The sequence below is a fragment of the Neovison vison genome, chromosome 1 (assembly GCF_020171115.1).
Source record: "Neovison vison isolate M4711 chromosome 1, ASM_NN_V1, whole genome shotgun sequence".
NCBI lineage: Eukaryota > Metazoa > Chordata > Mammalia > Carnivora > Mustelidae > Neogale > Neogale vison.
In genome coordinates this window covers 88,542,406-88,567,680 of record NC_058091.1, presented here as the reverse complement: position 1 = coordinate 88,567,680, position 25,275 = coordinate 88,542,406, and the positions used below count along the sequence as shown (strand labels likewise).

The window sequence follows — 25,275 nt, the reverse complement described above, 5'->3', positions numbered from 1 at the left end:
GCTGAGGAAGAGATTTAAATCAGGACTGTGAGGGCTTTGAGTTCCTAAGCTGCCTTTAGCTTTATGTGGGACATTTCACACTGTAGTGGGTGACTTACTCATTAACTAAATGGAATAAAGAAAGGGAAATTTGTAGAACAGTGGAGGATTTTAGAGTGGGACTTCTTTTTTAGGTTAAGTAGTGAATTTTTGAGTATTTTTTTTTTATCATGAAAAAGCCTCCATACGATAATGCAGTGCCTTGGACAGCTCCACTGCCTCTCCTGTTTTGTAGTTGTGACTAAAGAAGGCCATATTAATATTAATTTCCTAGAAGCTTTTGATTTTTAAGACACTTCTGGAAATATAAAGGAAGATGAGAAATTTGAGACAAAATTTAGATTATTCTTACTATTTTGTTTGATGATATTTATTCTGAAGCTTTTACATTTAGTTACGAATGTGAATGATTATTACTTTTTATTTGATAGTTCCAAAGGATAGCTATAATTTACTTAAGGAAAAAATGCAAACCGATCTTGAGAATCTTATTTGTGGTTATTTTATTAGTATACATTCGGATATATAAAGATAACTTTTTTCCAAAGTTGTATAAATTTTGAATTGCCACCGTTTTATGGGTTTTTGTGTAAATGGCAAAGATGATAGCATTTGTAACAGCGAACTTATATTTTGATTAGTGGTTATCAGAATCACTGATGTTCATTTCTGTCAGTTTAGAATCTAAAATCTATCTGGATTCAGCTTCTGTGTTCATGGATTCTGGATTCTCTTAGGCAGATGGTCAAGGTGACTACATTGATTTTGTAATTTAATAGAAGATTTTTAGAAATTACTATTTTTGCTGCTAAATTTTAAGAGGATTAGTCTGAAATGTAAACTTTTGAGCTGAAGAGTAACTGGTGTGGGGTACCTGTTTCTATAGGATGTTTGTGCATATTCCCTTCCTGTCTAGATAGGTTTGGTATTACTAGTAGGTTGTACTCTGTTTATGTTTTTGCCATTTTTGTAATGTAATTGTTTTATATTTGATGTCTTCATGTAAATAATTTTAGACTTATTTGATGTTGGTGAAGAAGGGAAAAAGTCTGTTGGGTTCTGTCTTTTGTCTCTATCTGCCGCAGTAGTGTGCTAAATACACTGATTCTTATTGGGAATGGTTGTTTCTCAGTTGATTTTTCTAAAACTGAAAATGGGTAATCTTTTGGTTCAGATAATACTATTTATCAATAAGGACTCAGTGACAAATGTAAGCTTTGTTTTCATTTGCTCAAGTGAACTCAGTTGAACTTTATTTTGGTTATAATCTTGTTTGCTAAGCAAAAAACTTTTAAATTCTATGTTCAGATTTGGGTGAGTAGGTTTTACATACTTAAATGTTTTTCTGATTAATTGTAGATTCTTTGGATGGGAAGAGACCTTGAAAGGACCTCTAGTTTATCCTGCAACTTCAGTCAATATCCCACTTAAATCATCGAAGGTAGATAAAAATTTATCCTGTTTTCATAAATCTTCAGAGAGAATGTGGCAACCTCTGTAGATAATCTTTTCTGGTATTTAATTATTTTCTTTATTAGGACAGTCTGCCTTCTGTCTAACCAGCATACACCTAATACTGTATTTGTATGTGTTCTCTGTTGCCCTATTCTCCATTTTTGAGTAAAAATATGTGCTTACTATAGTATTAAGAAGACCCTAGTACTTCATAAACTTAATAACAATAGCTGCCCACATATATGCTTTTATGCCACCCATTGTTGTAAGTTCTTTGTAGATTGTAACTCATTCACTCCTAGCAGCAACCCTATGAGGTTGGTGGTGTTACTGTTCCCATTTTACATGTGATGAAATAAAGTCTCCTTGAGATTAAATGACTTGTCCTCAAGGATTCACTCAGACTTTTTTTTCCAGTTGTAGAATTCTACCAAGTGATGGGGATAGGACTTGAACCTTGGCATTTTGCAGGCTATCTCTGCTCTGGTATTACCTCTGCTTGACTGTTGTGAACTGATCAGTCTCCATGTTCTTCTCCAGATTAAACAGTGCGGTTTATTTTATCCCTTAACCTGTCCTGTTTGCCAGTCCTTAGATTATCCCTGTGGTTCTGTTACTGACCTTTCCTCAGTGGCTTGCTAGATGGGGAACCTGGGACAAACACCCTGAGGGCTATGTCTAATGCAGAGATTACATCAGGGTTCTTACATGCCCTTATTTTTTTCTTTACAAAATGGTGTTCATAAAACAAAACAACCTAAAACCAGTAAAAATGCTTAAGTGCATTGCAGATAAATGGTTACCTATCTATCTTTTTCACATAAAAAAAAGACTCATTTTAAACCACATATAGGTTTATAGTTGAGATTGTTGCCCATTGAGGAAAAATGGAACTCCAGTTCCAGTGCAGATGTCTGTAAGCAAAGTATGTTCAGATTCTGCCTGGTTTTTTACTGTCTTCTCTTTATGTGTGTCTGTGCAAACAATATACTGAATATATTTATGTATGCTTTAATTTGGTTAAGTAAATTGATCCACCCTTTCTATTAAGACTTTATTTATTTATTTTTTTAGAGCAGCTTTAGGTTCACAGCAAAATTGAGAGGAAGGTGCAGAAATTTCCTGTATCCCCCTGCTCCCTTACATGTACAGCCAGCCTCTCCCATTATCAACATTCTCTCACCAGAGTGGTTCATTTGTTATAGTTGATCCACTCTCATTTTTTAAAAATAACTAATAATTAGTGTTTACTAAGTGCCCAGCATGAGCTAAGTATGTGAATTGTTTGAAACTCTCAGCAACCGTGTGAGAGAGCTTCTGTTGTTAACGCTCTTTTTGTGTGTGTGACTTGATATTTTTATTATGTTTCAGGCTTATGGGAAAGTTGCAAAGATAGTGTGGGAACTTCTCTCTTCCCTCATTAAGATTCACCAGTTGCTTTAATTTGCCCCTTTTGCTTTATCATTTTCTTTCACTTGAATTTTTTTCACGAAAAGTTGAAAAAAAGTGGATAAGAAGGCCTTATTTTCAGGACCCTGAGATCATGACCCAAGCTGAAGGCAGAGGCCCAACCCACTGAGCCACCCAGGCGCCCCTAGAAGGCCTAATTTTAAAAAGAAAAGGTGGCGGGGCACCTGGGTGGCTCAGTGGGTTAAAGCCTCTGCCTTTGGCTCAGGTCATGGTCCCAGGGTCCTGGGATCGAGCCCAACATCGGGCTCTCTGCTCAGTGGGGAGCCTGCTTCCTCCTCTCTTTCTGCCTGCCTCTCTGCCTACTTGTGATCTCTGTCTGTCAAATAAATAAATAAAATCTTAAAAAAAGAAAAGAAAAGAAAAGATGGGGATACCTGGGTGGCTCAGTCAGTTAAGCATCTGCCTTCAGCTCAGGTCATGATCCCAAGGTACTAGGATTGAGCCCCATGTCGGGCTCCCTGCTTAACTTCTCTCTCCCGTTTTGCCCTTCTCCCTGTTCCTTCTCTCTGTCTCAAATAAATAAAATCTTTTTAAAAAATTAAAAAGGAAAGGGGAGAATGTTTTGAATGTATATTAAGTTCGTATGTTTGATTTTAGTTAATTTCACCTGTGAATGACAAATTTGTACGCCCCTCCCTCATCAGCAAAAACCATGTCAGGGTGTACACCTGTGTTGGGGACCTTCTTAGCATCTGGCATGATGTGTCCACACCCAAGGGAGTCCTCAGGATATGAAAACTGTTAATGACATATGGGTGATTATTATGTTTTTAAGGGTTTTATTTATTTGAGAGAGAGAGCGTGCATGAGTAGGGGGAGGGGCAGAGGGAGAGGGACAAGTAGACTCCCCACTGAGTGAGGAGCCCAATGTGGGGCTCGATCCCAGGAGGACCCCAAAATCATAACCTGAGCTGAAGTCAGACACTTAATGGACTGAGCCTTTCACGCACCCTGGTGATTGTTATGTGAAAACAGGAGTCACAGGCCTGTTCATCACTGTGACTGAGACAATATTTAGGTGAAATACATATATTGAAGATCTTATGTAGCATCAAGGAGCTGGAAGAAATCTAAGTGCAGAATGTACTTCCTTAAGAACCAGGTTGCAGTTAATACAAACAAACAGGTTTGCCTTATGGTAGAGGAATGAATATAAATATCCTAACATGTTATTACCTTCCTCCAAAATAAACCTAAATTTTGAGTCTTTTCAGTTGTCATCATATATGGAGATGTAATTGACTCCATCCCACTATTATCTTCCAGCTCATCCTCAATCTTTATTAAAATGGTAGCCAGTCCATTTCATAAAACCATGACCTGCAGATTGAGGCCTGTTCAGTTTTAGTATAAGGACTATTAACTATAATCTTATGTATGTAAAATACAGCACTTGTGGGCTTCTCCCCACCCCACGTCTTTAAGTGATCATCAAAGCTATGAAATATAGCTCCTTACTGAAGCTGATTGTAATAATTAAAAACACTTAGCTTTCATAAGGATGAGAAAATTATAAATTATTTGGAAAGCATCCTTTCCCGTCATGCATTATTGTTTCTGAGACATGGGCAGTTTTTAAAGACTATAATACTGTTCCTTTGCCATTTACATGTTAATAGAAGTCTGAAAAGTAAGGCGCTCTTCTAAAATTTTCGGGGTTGTTTTTATTATATGTCAAGTTGTAAATAGCATTCTGTGACAGGTATTTTCTCTCTTTGTCTTCTATTGAGCTAATTAGTAATTTACACTCTAGTAGAAACTCTTCCACCCTCACTGTGTGAAAATGCCTGCTACTCTGTGCCTTCCATGCAGCCTGGGCTGGCAAATGATTGTGGGCAGACGTTGGTTACCGCTTCGGAAGGATCAGGGATAAATTTTTTTTGTATTGTGTTTTTATAAACATATAGGCTTTTGTATATGCCCTGTGACTGCCCCGATGCCCACCCCACCCCCATTCAAATAGGCATGTTATGACCTCCTGTAATCCAGAGCTACTGTCCTTGATTCAGTTTTGGATCGTTTTCTATTCTGTCCCCCACCCCCACTCCAGCACTGCAGGATTTGGGAAGGATTAGCAGGGCAGTCTGGCAGAGTTTAGAGCCTGGGAAGCTGGTCTTCATTGCTCCCTCCCATTGCCAGAATACAGAGCTCCTTCTCATTGCTTTTAGAACCCAGCAGCGCTTCTTTCATTGGGCAAGTTATGTGAGGGGTGGGAGTGCAGCTCTGTTGTTAGTGAGTTAGGAAGATGCTTTCATACAATACTTGTATTCCTCCAAAGGAAGGATGGGTCCTACCTTTGTGTCAGCTTTTTCACAATGCAGTCATGAGTGACCAAAAGATAATTTATAGCCTGGCTTTGGCACTTTGTCATGTTGGTGTTCTGCTCTTTCCTGCCCCCTGCTCTATCTCTTTCTGCCAGTCTCTGATATGGGAAAGATGATGTGTAGGATCTGTCATGTGCTCATGTGGACTGGCCATGTGGACATACTAAAGTAGCAAGAGCTTAGCTTTTGGCTTTGAAATAAAGTCTTAAGTATCAGTTTGTTCTATGAAGAATATAAATTTTATTTGAGAATTAAAGGAAGCGTAGAGGAGTTTACTGATCCATCATTTTGAGTCAAAACCTTTCTAGAATACTAGATAATTTGTGGTACTTATTTTTGCAGTTATGGGTACTAACTTATCAGGATAATAAGGTCAGTCCCTGTTAGAGCTCATTAGAATCTCCCTGACAAAAATTGTTACCTGGAGGTGTCTACAAAGAGAATTAGGTAAGAAAATTTGTGAATAGCTCAGTTCCGCCATCATTGCTAATAGCATTGTAATCATAAGCATCTAGCCATTGACAGTGAATCAGCATTTATGAACAGAAGACTCACATTTATGTAAACATTTATAGAGTAGGTGGAGGTTTTGTTCGTGTTTCGTTTTCATAATCTGAAATGCCTAGAGCATCTCTGCGGATGGTCATTGTTAAGATCTACTTCTCTTATTCTCCTTTTTCTGTGTTCTAATAAGCTACCCATATCAGTTGTCTTAACATTATTGGATGTTCATGGCCAGACACTCATTATAGGCTTGAGCTTTAACATCTAAAAGAGGTCAAAGGTCAGATTAATGAGCAACATTATATTTTTTATTATTTTTATTATTTTTTTTTTTAAAGATTTTATTTATTTATTTGACAGAGAGAGATCACAAGTAGGCAGAGAGGCAGGCAGAGAGAGAGAGAGGAGGAAGCAGTCTCCCTGCCGAGCAGAGAGCCCTTTGCAGGACTCGATCCCAGGACCCTGAAATCATGACCTGAGCCGAAGGCAGTGGCTTAACCCACTGAGCCACCCAGGCGCCCTGAGCAACATTTTATATAAAACAAAATATTGAAGTAGACATCACACAGAGGAGTATTATGAGTAAGCAAAGATGACGAAGTGAATACATGACTGTGGAGTTAAATATACTCTTTTTATTTTATTTATTTATTTTTTTAAAGATTTTATTTATTTATTTGACAGACAGAGTTCACAAGTAGGCAGAGAGGCAGGCAGAGAGGAGGAAGCAGGCTCCACGCGGAGCAGAGTGCCGGATGCGGGGCTCGACCCCAGGACACTGGGATCACGACCAGAGCTGAAGGCAGAGGCTTCAACCCACTGAGCCACCCAGGCACCCCAATATACTCTTTTAAAAGAAACATTTGCTAAAATATATGGCATAGCTCGAAGCACTGATAGCAGTGTATTTCAAGTGCATGGTAAGCGTGCTTTAGTGAAGAGATCAAACTCATTTGTGATTGGCATCATTGTGTGCTCCATGCTAGAATCCTATGTTCGTTAAATATTACCAGTCTCCCCAGTTACCCTGTAAATGTGCTTCTTGAACTTTTATTTTCTCCATAGAGAAAAAAAAGCTTAGCCTACATTTAATAATAATTCAAAATCTATTTAAGCTATCAATTCAATAATCCTAATAATTTAAATAAATATAAAATAAAGCATGTGATTGCCACTTTTACCTATTAGATTGGAAGATGATTGTAGCCAGTAGAGGCTAAGGATGTGGGACAGCTGGAACACTCACACACTTTTGGGGGGAATGTAAATTTCCTTGGAGGTAAATTTGGCAGTGCCTATTAGAATTTAAAATGTGTTTTCCCTGTGACCCAGAAGTTCTACTCCTAGAAATCTGTCCTATGGATATATTCATACACTTGCATGAAAAATATGGATACAGTAGCATTGTTGTTATAGGAAGAAAATGACATGTGACATTTCTACACAGTGGAACCTCCATGAAGCTGTTAGGAATGCAGTGGATCTTTGTTTGCTAATGTAGAAAGATGTCCGCTGTTAAATTTTATTTTATTTATTTATTTATTTACTTATTTTATTTTTTATTTTTTAAAAGATTTTATTTATTTATTTGACAGAGCGAGATCACAAGCAGGCAGAGAGGCAGGCAGAGAGAGAGGAGGAAGCAGGCTCCCTGCTGAGCAGAGAGCCGGATGCGGGCCTCTATCCCAGGACCCTGAGATCATGACCTGAGCCAAAGGCAGGGGCTTAACCCACTGAGCCACCCAGGCGCCCATATTTATTTATTTTTAAATACACCTAAAAGCTCTTCTTTATTTGTTTGTTTAAGTGATCTCAGTGCCCAGCGTGGGGCTCAAACTCATGACCCTGAGATTAAGAGTCACATACTCTTCCAACTAGTTGAGCCAGCCACACGCCCCCTGTTAAATTATGTTTTTATTTTTTGAATTACATATTTTTAAAAAGTTATGTTACAGAACAATATATATAGAATATTTCTATTTTCATAAAATGTAAGGACTGTTACCAAGGTGTTCCCTGTTTGGGGGAGGTATTCACTTTTTCCTCTATATACTTCTATGGTGTTTACTTTTAATAAGCCTATGGAGAAGGGGTTCACTGACAACATCGTTACAGAGGGATCTTCTGAGGTAGAAAGGGAGAAGAAGGAGAAGAGAACTGTTTCATTCATGTGATACACATCAATCAAATTTTTGAGTCAGAAGTGAGAACTGGAATGGCAGAAAGGGGGGTATACTGGAATTTGAGGCCATTTGATGGAGGTTTTAAAGGCAATGATAAAGAGTCTGCATCTGATGTGAAAAATGATCTTATAAAATGGAGATGATAAAAGTACCTAGTCCCAGGGCACCTGAGTGGCTCAGTGGGTTAAAGCCTCTGCCTTCGGCTCAGGTTATGGTCCCAGGGTGCTGGGATCCAGCCCTGCATCGGACTCTCCGCTCAGTGGGGAGCCTGCTTCCCTCCCTCTCTCTCTGCTTGCCTCTGCCTACCTGTGATCTCTGTCTGTCAAATAAATAAAATCTTTAAAAAAAAAAAAAACCCCAAAACCAAAAAAAAGTACCTAGTCCATTGGGTTCTTGTGAGGACTAAATTAAATAATGCATATAAAATGTTTGGAACAGTAACTGACATATAGTAAGTGTTCATTATTAGCTATTGTTATTGAATGAAAATACATTGTCATTTGTAAGCCTGAATAAATTAACATATTGTCTTTTATTATGATGATTCTGATGATTCTGCTGACCCCTCTGACAGATCATATAGCTTGTGTGTTTTTCCAGCAGTAGTGATGGTTGGACCAGCCATTTCTATTTTTCACCTTTGATCCTCCCACCTGCTAACTCTTAGTATTAAAATCTGAAATACTGAAGGATTATAATTTTAGAGCTTTAGACATACGATGTCCTACAAGTTGCTGTTGGTTTTCTTGCCAATATTATCTTGTATACTAGTTATCTTTTGGGGTTTGTTAAAAAAAATAAAGAGGGAACAGGTAATTTTTGGGGAAAACATTTTCTGTCCCATGGGATGTGGAATAGATATGTCACTTTGCACTAAATGTGTTCATCAGTTTTTCTTAGCAGTGCAGTGTAATGAGCATATTAGCTACAACACCTACATTGGCAGCCAGCAGTCTGCTTGTGAATTCTTTTAGAAAAACAGAAATCTGGCGAGAAGTGTTCCTGAGCAGTTGAAATATCTTTGGGAAAATTACATAGAACAAATAAAATAGAAAAAATTCCTCCTCCAAAAAGAAATTATTTCACCACTGAAAGTCACGAGAAAAGATGTTTTACTTGTAGATTGAGATGTGACAGTGTAATTTGCTAGGACTTTAGAGTTCGTTCTGTATTTCAACCTTCCATTGAAGTTTGCCATTTAAAGAATTTGAATGTATATTTATATTTGTTAAAAAAAAATTCTAAAACTGTTTTAAGAACTATGAATTTCTCACTTTATAGTGTATGAATACTATCATAAATTATTTTTTCCTTTCCACTTCCAGTTAAGATGTATCTTAAAGCATATCTCTTTTTGAGGTTTTAAAACAAAAACATTAAACAGAAATAACAATGAAAGTATACATTTAAGCACAGTACTTGGCACTTAAGTGTTCTGTAAATTTTATTGAATAAGTTAATGTGTGCATGAATTAAAAGTATTTTTAATTTTAACTTTATACCCTGTGATTTGCACACAGTCTAGCACTGGTGTGTAAAGGCCTTCTCTGCAGCCTCCATTTCCATGCCTTTTTTCCTCTACTACGCCACAAGCACCTTATCTAATGTATTCGATGTATATCCTTGATTCTTGATTCTTTCTAAAATGCTCAGTGATTTTTTTTTTGGTGTACTTATCTTTAATTCCAAAACTGTTCATGCCACTACACTATTGCAGAATTTGGCTATAGAATTCTCCCTGTTAAAAATGCTATAGCTCTGGGGTGCTTGGCTGGTTCAGTTGGTAGAGCTATGGCTCTTGATCTCAGGATTCTGAGTTTGAACCCCATGTTGGGTGTAGAGATTATTTAAAAAGAGAATCTTTAAAAAATAAAGCTGTAGCTCTTACTCTGGTTTTACTTTTTTCACTCAGCACTGTTTTAAGATCTGCGAGTGGTTTTGGGTATACATTAGCTAATGGCTCCTACCTGCAGTGTGCTACCCCATGGTGTGCATCCATTCCCATAGTGATGGGTGCCTGGCTACCATAAACAGTGCTCCCAGTAACAGACTTGTTTGTGTTCATGGACACGTTTGAGAATTTCTTTGGATGCAGACTCAGGAGTGGCATTGCGGCATAAGTACTGTCAGGCTGCTGAGCGTACACACCTCACAGACATTGTATTGCAACCTCCCAACACTTGCTGTTGGCCACAGTTTGAATTTTTGCTGTTTAATGCCTATTTTAATCTGAATTTTCTTTTTTTTTTTTTTTTAAGATTTTATTTATTTATTTGACAGAGAGAGATCACAAGCAGGCAGAGAGGCAGGCAGAGAGAGAGAGGAGGAAGCAGTCTCCCTGCCGAGCAGAGAGCCCAGTGCGGGACTCGATCCCAGGACCCTGAGATCATGACCTCAGCCGAAGGCAGTGGCTTAACCCACTGAGCCACCCAGGCGCCCCTTTAATCTGAATTTTCTAACCACTAGTGAGTTTGAACGTTTCTTCATATTTTAGTTAACTGTTTCTCTTCTGTGAAATAAGCATGAAACAGTAAACATAGTATTAAAAATATTTTTACTGAAGTATAATTTATGTAGAACATGTTAGTTTCAGATGTATATTATGATTTGTTATTTGTATAAATTGTGAAATGATTACTATAGTAAGTCTAGTAACATTTATCACCATACGTTGTTATAAAAATTTTTTTTCTTGCAGTGTAGACTTTATTCTACTATCTTTCTGATTTGCTTAGAGAATAGATCCGGACATAGTACATTTTTATTTTTATTTTTATTTTTAATTTTTTTAATTTTTAATTTAATTTAATTTTTAAAAAGATTTTTATTTATTTATTTGACAGAAAGAGATCACAGGTAGGCAGAAAGAGGGGAAGCACACTCCCCGCTGAGCAGAGAGCCCGATGTGGGACTTTGTCCCAGGACCCTGAGATCATGACCTTAGCCGGAGGCAGAGGCTTAACTCACTGAGCCACCCAGGTGCCCCATTACTTTTTTAGTTTTTAAAGTTGAAGGAGCTTTTGGTTATGCATTTTATTTTGTAAGATATATATTTTTTAAAGATTTTATTTATTTATTTGACAGAGAGAGATACCCCACAAGTAGGCAGAGAGGCAGGCAGAGAGAGAGGGGAAAGCAGGCTCCCCGCCGAGCAGAGAGCCCGATGCAGGGCTCAATCCCAGGACCCTGAGATCATGACCTGAGCTGAAGGCAGAGGCTTATTAACTCACTGAGACACCCAGGTGCCCCTATTTTGTAAGATATTAATGTGTTTTCTCAGACTTCAAACAAGGAAGAATATCATACTTTATGCAACATCTTAAAGTATTATTTTCTTCCTGATTCCAAGAGCCTGAAACAAACATATTCTTCTAAAATTTTATTTACTTTTACATTTTACCTATTTATCTGATTTTTGCACCCCATGTGGAGCTTGAATTCACGACCCCGAGATCAGGAGTTGCACGCTCTTCCAACTGAGCCATCCAGGTACCCCTAAACAAACATATTTTTATGCATTCAACTCAAAAGCTGTAGAGTATGTTACAATTAAATCACCTTGCTAATTAATCTGTTCTCATTGTCTTCATTTATGCTGAAAGGAGAGCAGGCATTTTTACTAGAGTAGATTTGGTTGGAGAGTGCTTCATTTCAGTAGTTTAAAAAGATTTCCTGGAGGGACGCCTGGGTGGCTCAGTTGGTTAAGCAGCTGCCTTCGGCTCAGGTCATGATCCCAGCGTCCTGGGATCGAGTCCCACATCGGGCTCCTTGCTCAGCAGGGAGCCTGCTTCTCCCTCTGCCGCTGCCTGCCATTCTGTCTGCCTGTGCTCGCTCTCTCTCCCTCTCTCTCTGATAAATAAATAAAATTAAAAAAAAAAAAAAAAAGATTTCCTGGGGCGCCTGGGTGGTTCAGTGGGTTAAAACTTCTGCCTTCAGCCTGGGTTGTTTTCTCAGGGTCCTGGGATAGAGCCCCACATCGGGCTCTCTGCTCAGCAGGGAGCCTGCCTTCCCCCTCTCTCTCTGCCTGCCTCTCTGCCTACTTGTGATTTCTGTCTGTCAAATAAATAAATAAAATCTTTAAAAAAAATAAAAAATAAAAAGATTTCCCTTGACCACAGATCGGTAGACTATCAAAAAATATCAGCTCCAGTGATTTCCTATGTTTACAGACTCCCTAGATGTTAGAAAACTTAGTAGGCAACACCTCCTCTACTTGTCTGTTTATTGAAGAGCCCAGTGCTTGATCCTAAGCATGACCTTAACGTTCATTGACTGTAAATAGATATTATTAAATATGATGAACAAATACTATTCATATGCATTTGCTATGAGAGGGCTGTAGATGTAATTTTTAGAGTATTGGGGGGATAGAGAAGAACATATTTTCTGAGATGCTTATTATATGAGAAAACATATTTTCTTAGGGTCTTAGAGAATGCTGAGCAGCAGTTGAAATCTGGTGAATCCCACTACTGTTTGTGTCAGTCTTCAGGAAGGGATAAATATCTCTGATAGAAAACGCTGGCTTGTTTCAACAAATCCCCAGTATTTGTGCTTTCCTGAGGAAACAATGGTCTCTGAGGCATTTTCATTTCTTACCGAAATGTGACTCAGTCGGGTTATTCTTTTGACATTGGTTTAGCATCTGCTTGACTGTTTGAAAAAGGAATTTTAATTTGTGAAGTGATAGAGCCATAAACTGTGAACTTTCCCCAGTAATACCATAATATGCTTAAATTTTTCCTTTTTTTTTTTTGGCTGGCTTTGAGTTTATGATTTTTGAAGAAGTATCAGCAAAATATTATTTCCTGTTCTTAATTGTTTTCAAGCAATGCCACACTCTGTGTGAAAGTGTAGTATGTTTTTTCAAATTACTAGATTTTGCTCTGCCTTGAAAATTACATTTTTTATTATTTTCTTTTCTCCCCAAAACCTTGCTTGGAAAATCATCTTTTTAGGGACGCCTGGGTGGCTCAGTTGGTTAAGCATCTGCCTTTGATTCTCGTCATGATCCCAGTGTCATGGAAGTGAATCCCACATTGGGCTCCCTCCTCATTGGGGAGCCTGCTTCTCTCTCTCCCTCTGCCCTCTGTGTTTGTGCTCTCTTTCTAGCTCTTGCTCTTTCTCTCAAATAAATAAATGAAATATTTAAACAATTATGTTTTTAGATGTGATTTTAAAACATTCTTTTTAAACTTTTCAAGAATCTTTTACAATTGAACATTTATCAGTGCTAAGCTGTATGTAGCATAGAAAGTACCCTACCTGCTTTTCCTTCCCCCAGCATTTGGCCTCTACAGGGACCTCCATTTTCTATTCTTCCAGCTGTTTCTTTTGGTATTTAATGCCACACTTTTAAGCAGTAGGCTTATGTTGCTATTTTTAAAAGTCTGTATAGCTCGTTCTCTAGACCTGTACAACTGTCATTCTTGGGTCTACCTTCCTTCATCTCTTTTTTATGTTGGGACCTCTGTTTCCTGGACCCCACATCTTACCTCTTCAGTGTTTATACTTAAGCAGTTCTTCCAGAAGTTTCCTAAGAAGCTGCATAGGATGTACCTTTGGGAATCTGCATATATGAAAATGTCTTCCTTTTCTCTCATACTTGATTTATAGTTTACCTAGGAATACAGTAGAGAATAATTTTCTGAGTTTAACAGGAATTGCTTTATTGATTTTTAGCTTCCATTGTTGCTAACGGAAAGTCTGTTGATGTTCAGACTTTTTTTTTCTTTTCCCCTCCTTGATTAGAAGTGCAATTAGGAGTTGATCTTTGTCTCTGATATTCTGAAATTTTATGATAATCTACCTCACTGTGAGCCTTGTTCTGTCTGTCGTACAGGGCACAGTGGGGACCTATTCAATTTGGAAATGTAGATTTTTCAGTTCTGGGAGATTTTCTTGAATTCTTAAATTCTAACCAATATCCCCCTTCTCTCTCTTGTCCTCAGTTTTCCCATTCTTTCCCTCCTGAACTCACTCTATTTGTGTTTGGAATGTATGGACTGCTTTACTTTTCCTATTTTTATTATTTCTTATCTTTTTTGTCTCTTTACTTTCTGGAAGATGTCTTGACTTCAGATTCTTCTAATTAGTTTTATGTTACTGCTTTCATATTTTTAATCACTATTTTTTTTCTTTGAATACTGCTATTTTATTTTTTATAAACATATAATGTATTTTTATCCCCAGGGGTACAGGTCTGTGAATCGCCAGGTTTACACACTTCACAGCACTCACCCTAGTGAATACTGCTATTTTTAAAAAAGATTTTAGGGGCACCTCTGTGGCACAGTGAGTTGAGCATCTGACTCTTGATTTCAGCTCAACCCAGGATCCTGAGATCAAGCTCTGCATCAGGCTGTACTCAGCATGGAGTCTGCTTTTCCCTCTTCTTCCCCCTGTGCCCCTCTGTGTGTGCATTCTCTCTCTCAAATAAACAAATAAAAATCTTCAAAAATTTAAAAAAAATTATTTTTATGTAATTTCTTCCCCCAGTATGGGGGTTGAACTCAAAACCCTGAGATCAAAAGTCGCACACTCCACCAACTGAGCCCACCAGGTGCCCTCTGAATGTTGCTTTTACTTTTTTTTTTTTTTTTTAAGATTTTGTTTATTTGAGTGAGAAAAAGAGAATAAGAGAGAGCATGAGAAGGGAGAAGGTCAGAGGGAGACACAGACTCCCCGCAGAACTGGGAGCCTGATGCGGGACTTGATCCCAGGACCCTAGGATCATGACCTGAGCAGAAGGCAGAGGCTTTAACCCACTGAGCCACCCAGGCGCCCCTGAATGTTGCTTTTTTTTTTTTTAAGATTTTATTTATTCATTTGACAGACAGAGATCACAAGTAGGCAGAGAGGCAGGCAGAGAGAGAGAGGAGGAAGCAGGCTCCCCATGGAGCAGAGAGCCCGATGGTGGGGCTCGATCCCAGGACCCTGGGATCATGACCTGAGCAGAAGGCAGAGGCTTTAACCCACTGAGCCACCCAGGTGCCCCTGAATGTTGCTTTTAAATAGTCTATTTTTGTTTCATGGGTGGAATAGCTTTTCTCTGAGTATGTTAATTGTAATTTATTTTTTTCTTCAGTTTCCTGCACCATCTGTTTCCTTAAAATACCTTTACTTGATCATTTCTTTTGGTTTTTCATTTAGAGGATTTCCTTAAATGGATAGTCTTGGATGTCTTACTCATGTTCCGTAACAAGCCACGAAGAACTGAAAGCTGGATTTGCTGGATCGGGGGCTTCTAAAAGTTGGCTGGTGGTGTTACTCATTATAAAGTACTTAAGAGCTCAGTTTTAGCAGTCAGTATTTGTAGGTGTTTTTCTGTTGACCAGGTTCTTCCCTAGAGCGAATGTTCCCATCCTCAGTTTACACCCCTGGCTGCAACATCTGGGTTGCTGAATGGGAAAAGAGCTGGAGGTATCTACCTTTCAGGATAGCAACTCATCCATAATCTGCATCTTTTTAGACTGCTAGGCCTGCCCCTAGTTGTGCTTGAGTCTGGTTTCCAGAGTAGGCTTCCCATCCACCGACCCGTGGCTGCTTGGAGTGAGGCTGAGTATCTTGGGGCAGAACTTTCACCCTGTTCTCCTTTTTCATCCTTGCCTGCTATCCCCACGTTCAGAGGTATTCTGAGCTTCTCTGGTGTATTCCAGCCCAATTCAGTGTGATCTGCAGTTCCGTTTAACATGCTCCTTTGTGCTGCTAAATCAAATAACCCATCCATCTGCTTTCCAGCTTCCACAAAATTTGTTATAGTTGTTGCCTCTCCTATTCTTCATCTTTCAGATCTTGTTCTTACTGTTGTTTTCAGTGGAGTTACTGAGAGCAGAGAGGTAAGTGCAGGTGTTCAGTGCATCATGTTTCACTGAAAATCCAACTTCTCTAATGCCCTGATCCGTACAAGACTTCATAGATAAATGGCTTGTGGCAATTTCAGAACTTTGCTACAGTACAGACAGAAATCTGGATAGCATAAATTCATTTTGTTTTTTGCTGTCCTCATGGATTAATGCCTAATGTGTAGCTTTCTAAAAGAGAATGACACCTGAGTGGCTTTAGGAACTTTACAGAGAGAATAATAGAACTTTTTGACGTGGAAACAGACCCAGAGTGCAGAAGTGACCTATTTATGTTTACTCATCTATCTAGAACTGGAACTGGAACTGGTCTCTTCTCCAGTTGTCTTTTCCTTACCACTATGGTTCTGTCTTTTCCCATTAAGTAACTGGAAATAGAAGCCCTTTATCCATTGCTTGTATCACCCAAATGTCCTGTTAACTTTGTGTATGCTTTGAGTTTACAGTCATGAGTGGGGGGGGTTATTTAAGTGTTTTTCTTTGTTCATTTTTAGGGCTCGTTTTTATTTTGGTGAACTTCAAACTTGATAAAATGTGTATTTCACCATCTAAAGATGTTTCTGTTTTGAAGAATTTATAGTAAGCATTTAAAAGGTTTATTTTCTTTCTTTCTATTATTCTATTCTCACTGGGTTCCAAAAGTTCCTTGAGGGAGAAAGTGAAAACGTTTTCCTGAATATAATTATAGCAGGTGAAATAATTTAGAACAACTCAGGATGCCTGTTAAAATGTGGAAGTAGGGGCGCCTGGGTGACTTAGTGGATTAAGCATCTGCCTTCAACTCAGGTCATGATCTTAGGGTCCTGGGATAAAGCCCCGCATCGGGCTCTCTGCATAACAGGGAGCTTGCTTCCCTCTCTCTCTGCCTACCTCTCTGCCTACTTGTGATCTCTCTCTCTGTTAAATAAATAAAATCTTAAAAATAAAATAAAACATGGAAGTAATGTGGAAAAGGGAAGCAGGTGTTATAAAAATATCAACAGGGTTGAGCACTTTCTGACCAACTTTTTTTTTTTTAAAGATTTTATTTATTTATTTATTTGTCAGAGAGAGAGAGAGAGAGCATGCGCAGAAACAGGCAGAGGCAGAGAGAGAAGCAGGTTCCCTGCCAAGCAAGGAGCCTGATGTGGGACTCGATCCCAGGACCCTGGGATCATGACCTGAGCCGAAGGCAGTGGCTTAACCAACTGAGTCACCCAGGCGTCCCTCTTCACCAACTTTTCAAAACTCATTTCTCACTTCTTCTCTAAGGCCTCTTCCTCTGTTTGTTTGTTTGTTTGTTTTTCTCTTCCTCTGTTTTACCCCATGGAATATAAAGCTTTTTTTTTTTTTTTTTTAAGATTTTATTTTTTTTATTGAGAGAGAGAGCAGAGCAAGAGAAAGAGAGCATGAGCAGGAGTGAGGGGCAGAGGGAGAGGGACAAGCAGACTCCCTGCTGTGTGAGGAACCCACCCGACATGGGGCTCGATCCCAGGAGCCCAAGATCATGACCTGGTCCAAAGGCAGACACTTAACCAATTGAGCCACCCAGGTGCCCCAGGACATAAATCTCTTGTCTTATTTCCCCATTCCCTCCTGTATACTGTATGTGGTACATTTGCCCACAGCACATTGCTGGATTCATTCTATGTTGGTGTTGAATTCTTTGTTGAGTTCTATGTAAAATCTTTGGGGCAAAACTCCTACATTGTACTTTTGACTAAATTTTCTTGCATATTTATGAAACGCCTTCTTTGACTGAGGTACCAGGCTCCTCTGTAGGTGCTAGCATCTTTTGGGGTACATATTAGATCTTAAACAGATTCCTGATGGTTGGTATAAATTCACTTTTTTTTTACTCACTATTTCAAAGGAATTGAAAGAACGGGCTCTGCCCCTTCCTTTGCGTCACATTGGTAGCTGGCAGTAATGGCTGGGATCAGAGTAGGGGAAAGCCTGTTGTTGGGAAGCTCAGGGGTCTAACGTTCCCTTATGTGGAAAGTGAGCATGTTGTAAGAGAAGTCCTTTGAGACTCCTTAAAACCTCCAGGTTTTATGATCATAAAGAGGTGCACGCATTCAATCAGTGACACTCTTTGTAAGAACAAAGGAAAATGTCTCTTAGGATTGAATGGAGTTCAACGGATGTGTTTCCATAACTGAGCTAAACTTTTGCATACATAATCTGAAGTAATCTAGAACACTTAGAATGATAGTGCTTTGGTTTCATTTTTTTATTTTTTATTTTCCTTTTCCCTTCTTCTCCAGTTAGGTGGTTCTTTCTCATTATACCTTGGAAATGTTTTTTAGCTTTTGTTTTTTCTAATTTTTTTGTTGTGAAGTATATTTTAAAACATGTACTTTTTTTTTTTTTTTCAAAGATTTGTTTTTTAGGGGGGTTCCTGGGTGGCTCAGTCGTTAAGCATCTGCCTTTAGCTCAGGTAATGATCCGGGGTCCTGGGATCCAGCCTCGTTGTTGTTGTTGGGTTCCCTGCACAGTGGGAAGCCTGGTTCTCTCTCTTTCACTCCCCCTGCTTGTGTTCCTTCCCTCTCTTGCTGTCTGTCTCTCTCTTTCTGTGTCAAATAAGTAAATCCAAAATCTTTGGGGGGAAAAAAATTTTTTTTTGAAGATTTTATAGTTAAGTAATCTCTACACTCAGTGTGGGGGTCAAACTCACAATCCTGAGATCAGAAGTCTCATGTTCTACCAACTGAGCCAGCCAGGTCCCCCAAAACATTTTAAAGACCAGTGAAACAAAAGCCAGGATTAAGAATCCTATAAGTGCAAAAATTCCCTGCATGATGTTCCCTTATACCCCACCCCAGGATAACTACCATTGGTGGTTAAAATCTTTAAAAAAAAAAAAAATATGCTTGATAATGAGAACTAAGGTTTTAAAATGGTTTGAATGAATGCTGGCTGACTGAACTCTACCAATTAATCGTATTTATTGTATGTGGGGAGTAGAAAAGGAGGAGTCGATTTCAGTACAGTAATGGAATGGCAGTTCTGGTGCATCCTAGACAGAAGGCTATTTTTGTGGCTCCTGCCCTACAAACTAAATGGGCTTTGGTTTGCTTTTGTTTGCATATATTGATCTTGGATGATTGGGGAGAATGCAAGTATATCTGCTCTTGCTTTTTTTTTTTTAAAGATTTTATTTATTTATTTGACAGAGAGATCACAAGCAGGCAGAGAGGCAGGCAGAGAGAGAGAGAGGAGGAAGCAGGCTCCCTGCTGAGCAGAGAGCCCGATTCGGGACTCGATCCCAGGACCCTGAGATCATGACCTGAGCTGAAGGCAGCGGCTTAACCCACTGAGCCACCCAGGCGCCCCTGCTCTTGCTTTTAAATCATTTTATTTTTTGGTGAGAAGAAATTCCCAGGGTGGCTAATATCTCATGCCCTTTAATCCCTATAAGCTGTTAGTTAAGACCAGGATGTTATTTAACTAAAGATGCAGGTATCGGGACGCCTGGGTGGCTCAGTTGGTTAAGCAGCTGCCTTCGGCTCAGGTCATGATCCCAGCGTCCTGGGATCGAGTCCCACATCGGGCTCCTTGCTCGGCGGGGAGCCTGCTTCTCCCTCTGCCTCTGCCTGTCTCTCTGTCTGCCTGTGCTCGCTTTCTCTCCCTCTCTCTCTGACAAATAAATTAAAAAAAAAAAAAAAAAGATGCAGGTACCAAAACCATTTTAGGATTCTTTAGCTCCACAGGAAAGATCAGGTTCTTTTATCCTAGCATGCTCCCCCAAGCCCCTGGAAAGTTCAAATATCAATTTCTCTTCTCAGCAGAATAAGGATCTAAAGTCTTTGCTCTTTTTGGTAGCGGGGAAATAAGGGCTAACCCTTGTGTAGCTCTTGTCAGTTTACAGTGCGCTTACACATACATTTTCGTATTTGATCTGTGCAACATCCTCAGAAGGGAGTAGAAGTGAGAAGGTAGAGATCCCAAGACAATAGTGAGTTTCCCAAGGTTACACTGCTAATAAGGGATAACCTGAGGCTTAAGCCCAAGCTTTATGATTCTAAATCTAAGGCTCTTGCACTCTTCTGTGTTCTTATGCCCCTTATAAATACACAGACCCATCTAATATCTTATTGCTAGATATGGAAGTCAATCAAAGCAGGTGGATTTCTAAAACTTTTTTTCTTTCTTTCTTTCTTTTTTTTTTTTTAAAGATTTTATGTATTTATTTGACAGTGAGAAATCACAAGTAGATGGAGAGGCAGGCAGAGAGAGAGAGAGAGAAGCAGGCTCCCTGCTGAGCAGAGAGCCCGATGCGGGACTCGATCCCAGGACGCTGAGATCATGACCTGAGCCAAAGGCAGCAGCTTAACCCACTGAGCCACCCAGGTGCCCCTCTAAAACTTTTTTTAAAAAGAGTTTATTTATCTCTTTGTGAGTGAGAGAACACAGGTGTGCATGCATGTGAGAGTGAGCATGGGTGGGGGAGGGGCAAAGGGAGAGGGAGAAGCAGGCTTCCTGCTGAGCAGGGAGCTCAATGTGAGACTAGATCCCTGGACCCTGAGATCATGACCCGAGCCGAAGGCAGATGCTTAACTGACTGAGCCACCCAGGCACCCCTGAAACTTTTTTTTAATTGTGTATATATTTATTTATTTGACAGAGAGGGAGAGAGAGAGAGAGCACATTAGTAAGCATGAGTCAAGGGAGGGAGAGAAAGAGGGAAAGAATCCCAAGCAGTTTTCTGTGCTGAGCATGGAGCCCAGGACTTGGGGCTCAATCCCAGAACCCTGAGATCATGACCTGAGCCAAAACTGACAGTCCAACACTTAACTGACTGAGTCACACAGGCATCAGGCATTTAGGGAAAAAAATTTCTAATGTGGGGCTTCACCAGCTTTTAGTCCAAGACTCTGGATCTCTTACATGTCGTTGTGTTGGTTTCAATTTGTCTTTATTTTGGAAGGCTAAAACAATGTGAAGTGTTTTGTTCTAAAACAAATACATACATGTGGAGAAATGAAAAAAATTACAGTTAACAGTGATAAATGCCATGTGAAGTTTTTGGGTTTTGGGGGGGTTTGCTTTTTAAAAAATCTTTATTTTTTAAAAGATTTTCTTTATTTATTTGAGAGAGAGAGAGAGAGAGCACAAGCAGGGGGAGCAGCAGAGGGAGAGGGAGAAGCAGGCTCTCCACTGAGCAGGGAGCCTGATGTGGGGCATGATTCCAGGATGCTGGGATCATGACCTGAACCAAAGGCAGATGCTTAGCCAATTGAGCCACCCAAACACCCCTGTTTTTTTTTTTTTTAAAGGTTATTTATTTGAGAGAGAGTGCATGAGTGGGGGGAGTGGGGGAGGCAGAGGGAAAGGGAGAGAATCTTAAGCAGACTCTGCACTGAGTGTAAAGCCCAGTGCAGGGCTCAGTCTCACAACCCAGAGATCATGACCTGAGCCAAAATCAAGAGTCTGATGCTTAACCAACTGACCCACCCAGGTGCCCCTGCCATGTGAAGTTTTCAATTGAAAATACTTTATAAATATTAGAAAGCATATTGCCCAAGAAGTACACTTTGAGATAAAGGTCAGTTTAAAAGAAGATGTCCTCTATCAATCATTCAATCAACAATATAAAGTCAATAGCTGGGGTGCCTGGGTGGCTCAGTTGGTTAAGCATATGCCTTTGGCTCAGGTCATGATCTCAGGGTCCTGGGATCAAGCCCCACATTGGGCTCCCTGCTCAGTGGGGAGCTTGCTTCTCCTTCTCCCACTCCCCCTGCATGTGTATGTGCTCTCTGTCTCTGTCAAATAAATAAATAAAATCTTAAAAAAAAATCAGTAGGATACTAGAATGAATGAGAAGCACTCTGTTCTCAGGAAGCCCATAGTTAAGTTACACTGTATAATAAAACTTTGTAAACCCATGGGCACATTTCTGTTTTGTGGCAAAAAAGCATTTTAATAAACAGCTTCTAAGAAATCAGTTCATTTGGCCAGTGAACTTAGATTTTACCACCTAAATTATCCTGAGCCACAGTCAGAGTGTGTAAGTGCAGTCCTAGCATGCTTTGTATTTCCCAGAAAATCATAAATCTGTTTTCCAGTTTCTGTACAGAGGTCCTAAATTTGAACTTAAACCATTAGGGCCATTAATTGGTAAAACCCATGGCAACTAATAACGTAGAATCATAGAAAAGCAAAGTCAGCAGACCTTGAACTTTTTTGTTCATGCTATCCATACTGTACTCTGAAATGTAATGTGTTACACATTTCTTTTTACATTATTATTTACTCTGGGTATTATGTGCAAATTGTGGAATTTCAAATTTATTTGGGCCTGGAGATCACAAAACTCTTCAGTGGCAGAACAAGGACTGAAACCCAGGTTTGCTGATATCCAGCCTAGCTTTCTCTTTTCCTGCTGGAATTCCTAGTATAACATCTAAGAAACATTTAATCGTGATCTTAAAATTTTACATGAAGTCTCTTTATTCAATGGTGGATGCATCTAAAATTTTTCCTTATTGTATGAGTTTACTCTGCCTTTGTATCTTCTAAAGCTTATTTTTACTTTGATTAGATATGACTGATCAGGAGCGCCTGTGTGGCTCAGTCAGTTAAGTGTCTGCCTTCAGCTCAGGTCAGGATCCCAGAGTTCTGGGATCAAGCCCCGTCATAGGTGCTCCCTTCTCAGAGAGAGTCTGCTTCTCCTTCTCCCTCTACCCTCCCTCTACTTGTGTTCTCTCTCTCACTTGCTCACTCTCTCAAATAAATATTAAAGAAAGATATAACTGGTTATTAATAATTTAAAAAATTACTTATGACATGGACTTAAAAATATGTCATTTTTTAGACTTTCTACCCAGCTACAGAGAAAGCATTGGTTTCTGAGCTGTTGGTTCTTCAGCAGTGACAATGAAAATATGTTTCCACTTCAAAACAAACACCATTAGATGTAGCTTCCTGGCTTATCACACCTGCCTTTTCTGCTGTCAGGGCTGTCTTGAGGCACCTGAGAGGTAGGTGTAGAAGCACTTTGAAAACCATAAAGTGCCATAACAATATGTTGTATGCATGCATTCATGTGTGAATCTTCTGATTAATTGTATACTTGAGACAGTTTGTTAAATGACATTTTGCTGCAAGAGTTTATAGATTGGAGTAGGCCAAATATGTGACTGGGTCAAGGAAAACATTTAAATCTAGCAAGGCTTGCTGGTGGTAAAATCATAGAGTGGGGGGCGCCTGGGTGGCTCAGTGGGTTAAGCCGCTGCCTTGGGCTCAGGTCATGATCCCAGGGTCCTGGGATCGTGTCCCGCATCGGGCTCTCTGCTCTGCAAGGAACCTGCTTCCCTCTCTCTCTCTCTCTCTGCCTGCCTCTCTGTCTGCTTGTGATCTCTGTCTGTCAAATAAACAAATAAAATCTTTAAAAAAAAAAATCGTAGAGTGGGTGCGTGGTAGGAAATAAGGGTGGAGTGTTGGTACCTTAGAATGTGAATAGAAACAACAGATTTGATCATTTTCTTTGTTTAGTATCTAGCCTATTTGTTCTTTCATCGGTATTTTTTGAGCACCTAGTAAAGACTAGGCATAGTTTTAGACGTCACTGATGTTCACAATAAGTAAGACAAGGTACTGTTATCCCCCAGGAGTTTACAGGAGAAGATAGTTATAGACAAGGTATAACATAGGATAATAGATGTTTCTGTTTTGCAAAGTACCTCATAACTGACCTTGCCAAGAAAGGTATAATCTTGGTTAGATTTTTAAAAAATTTAAATGTATTAATATTCTCATGATCAACTTTTTAAACTTTAAAAAATAATATTGTAAAATATATAATTAAAATATTTTGAGATATGTAACACATAAACTATATTTTTAAATGTATAAATTATCATTTATATATATAGAATCTTAGTTATATTTAATATTCAGTTACATTTATTTTATATATATATATATATATTTATTTATTTTTAAAAAGATTTTATTTATTTATTTGACAGAGAGAAATCACAAGTAGATGGAGAGGCAGGCAGAGAGAGAGAGAGAAGCAGGCTCCACGCTGAGCAGAGAGCCTGATGCGGGACTCGATCCCAGGACCCTGAGATCATGACCTGAGCCGAAGGCAGCGGCTTAACCACTGAGCCACCCAGGCGCCCTATTTTATATATATTTATATTTAGATAATCTTTTTTTTTTTTTTAAGATTTTATTTATTTATTTGACAGAAATCACAAGTAGACAGAGAGGCAGGCAGAGAGAGAGAGAGGGAAGCAGGCTCCCTGCTGAGCAGAGAGCCCGATGCGGGACTCGATCCCAGGACCCTGAGATCATGACTTGAGCCGAAGGCAGCGGCTTAACCCACTGAGCCACCCAGGCGCCCTATATTTAGATAATCTTAATTACCTAAAATGAATCTTTTCTACTTGGTGAGCCATCTGAACATTCCCTATCTGGCTGCATTACTGTTAGAGAGCTCTTCAAGGAAAGGAGGGCACAGCTGTCACTTTGATGTTTGGTGCTAGTATTTTTTCAGAGCAGAAACCTGACTTTGAATCCTAGCTCTGGCAGATAGTAACTGTGGAACTTATTTTGTGCCTCAGTTTCAATGTCTGTGAAATGGAAGTAAAGATAATACCTAACTCATCATTGTGAGAAGTGAATGAGTTAATACATACGAGAGTGCTTAGGGGAGTGCCTGTCATACATTTAGAACTGTATAAATGCCATCAGCAGCTATCATTGTCACTGTTATTGTTATTATTTGGCAGAATAATGTGAGGAATCCTAAGAATGGACTTTCTCAAGCTTGAAAATTGCTCAAAACTAAAGGTAGAAAGACAAAAAGAAGGGAAAGAAGGGAGCTAAACCTTTGTTGATCATCAGCTATGTGCATAGCAGTGACCTCATGTTTACCTACATTTTCATTTAGTCGTTACACCAGTGCCCTGAAGTATATTAGAAAACAAGCTCAAATTAGGAAACTTGCATAAGGTCTTGTCCAAGTAAGTGGACAACACAATGATAACTGGTCTTTGCTATTCTGCATCCTGTACTCTTGCCTTGCATGACACTAGAAAACGTAAGAATTCAGCAAGTTTCACTAGGAGGTAAGCTTGAAATTTGCTTTTTAGGAACTTTATTTTTAATGACCATTTAAAGGATGTCATTAACATTTTTAGTTTCTTCCTACTGTAGCAATTTGTTTTATGTATCTGTAATTCCACCCCTCCCATTCAAAAATACATTGCAGTAGTTTAAATGATGTAAGTGGAACCTAGATAGCACATATTTGGACACACAGAGTCTTAGTAATAGTTTTCAGAATTAAGCTAAATTATAATTTCCCAATTTTCAAGATCACTGTTGTAATTATTGAAGTCATTACTCCTGAAGTTAATAGCTATTCCATAGGGCTTTTATTTATTTATTTTTTCAAAGTTCTTTTTCTTTTTAAGATTTTATTTATTTATTTGACAGAGAGAGAGA

At 39.1% G+C, this 25,275-nt stretch overlaps 1 protein-coding gene across 3 annotated transcripts in view; it reads left to right on the top strand.

Moving 5' to 3' along the window:
- USP49 (ubiquitin specific peptidase 49) overlaps positions 1–25,275 on the top strand; it is a 94,193-nt gene that overhangs the window by 6,789 nt on the left and 62,129 nt on the right. For all 3 annotated transcript variants that reach the window (XM_044250723.1, XM_044250722.1, XM_044250721.1), the window contains exon 2: positions 1,399–1,480. The gene's annotated coding sequence lies outside the window, so the exon portion shown is untranslated. The remainder of the gene's footprint in view (positions 1–1,398; positions 1,481–25,275) is intronic.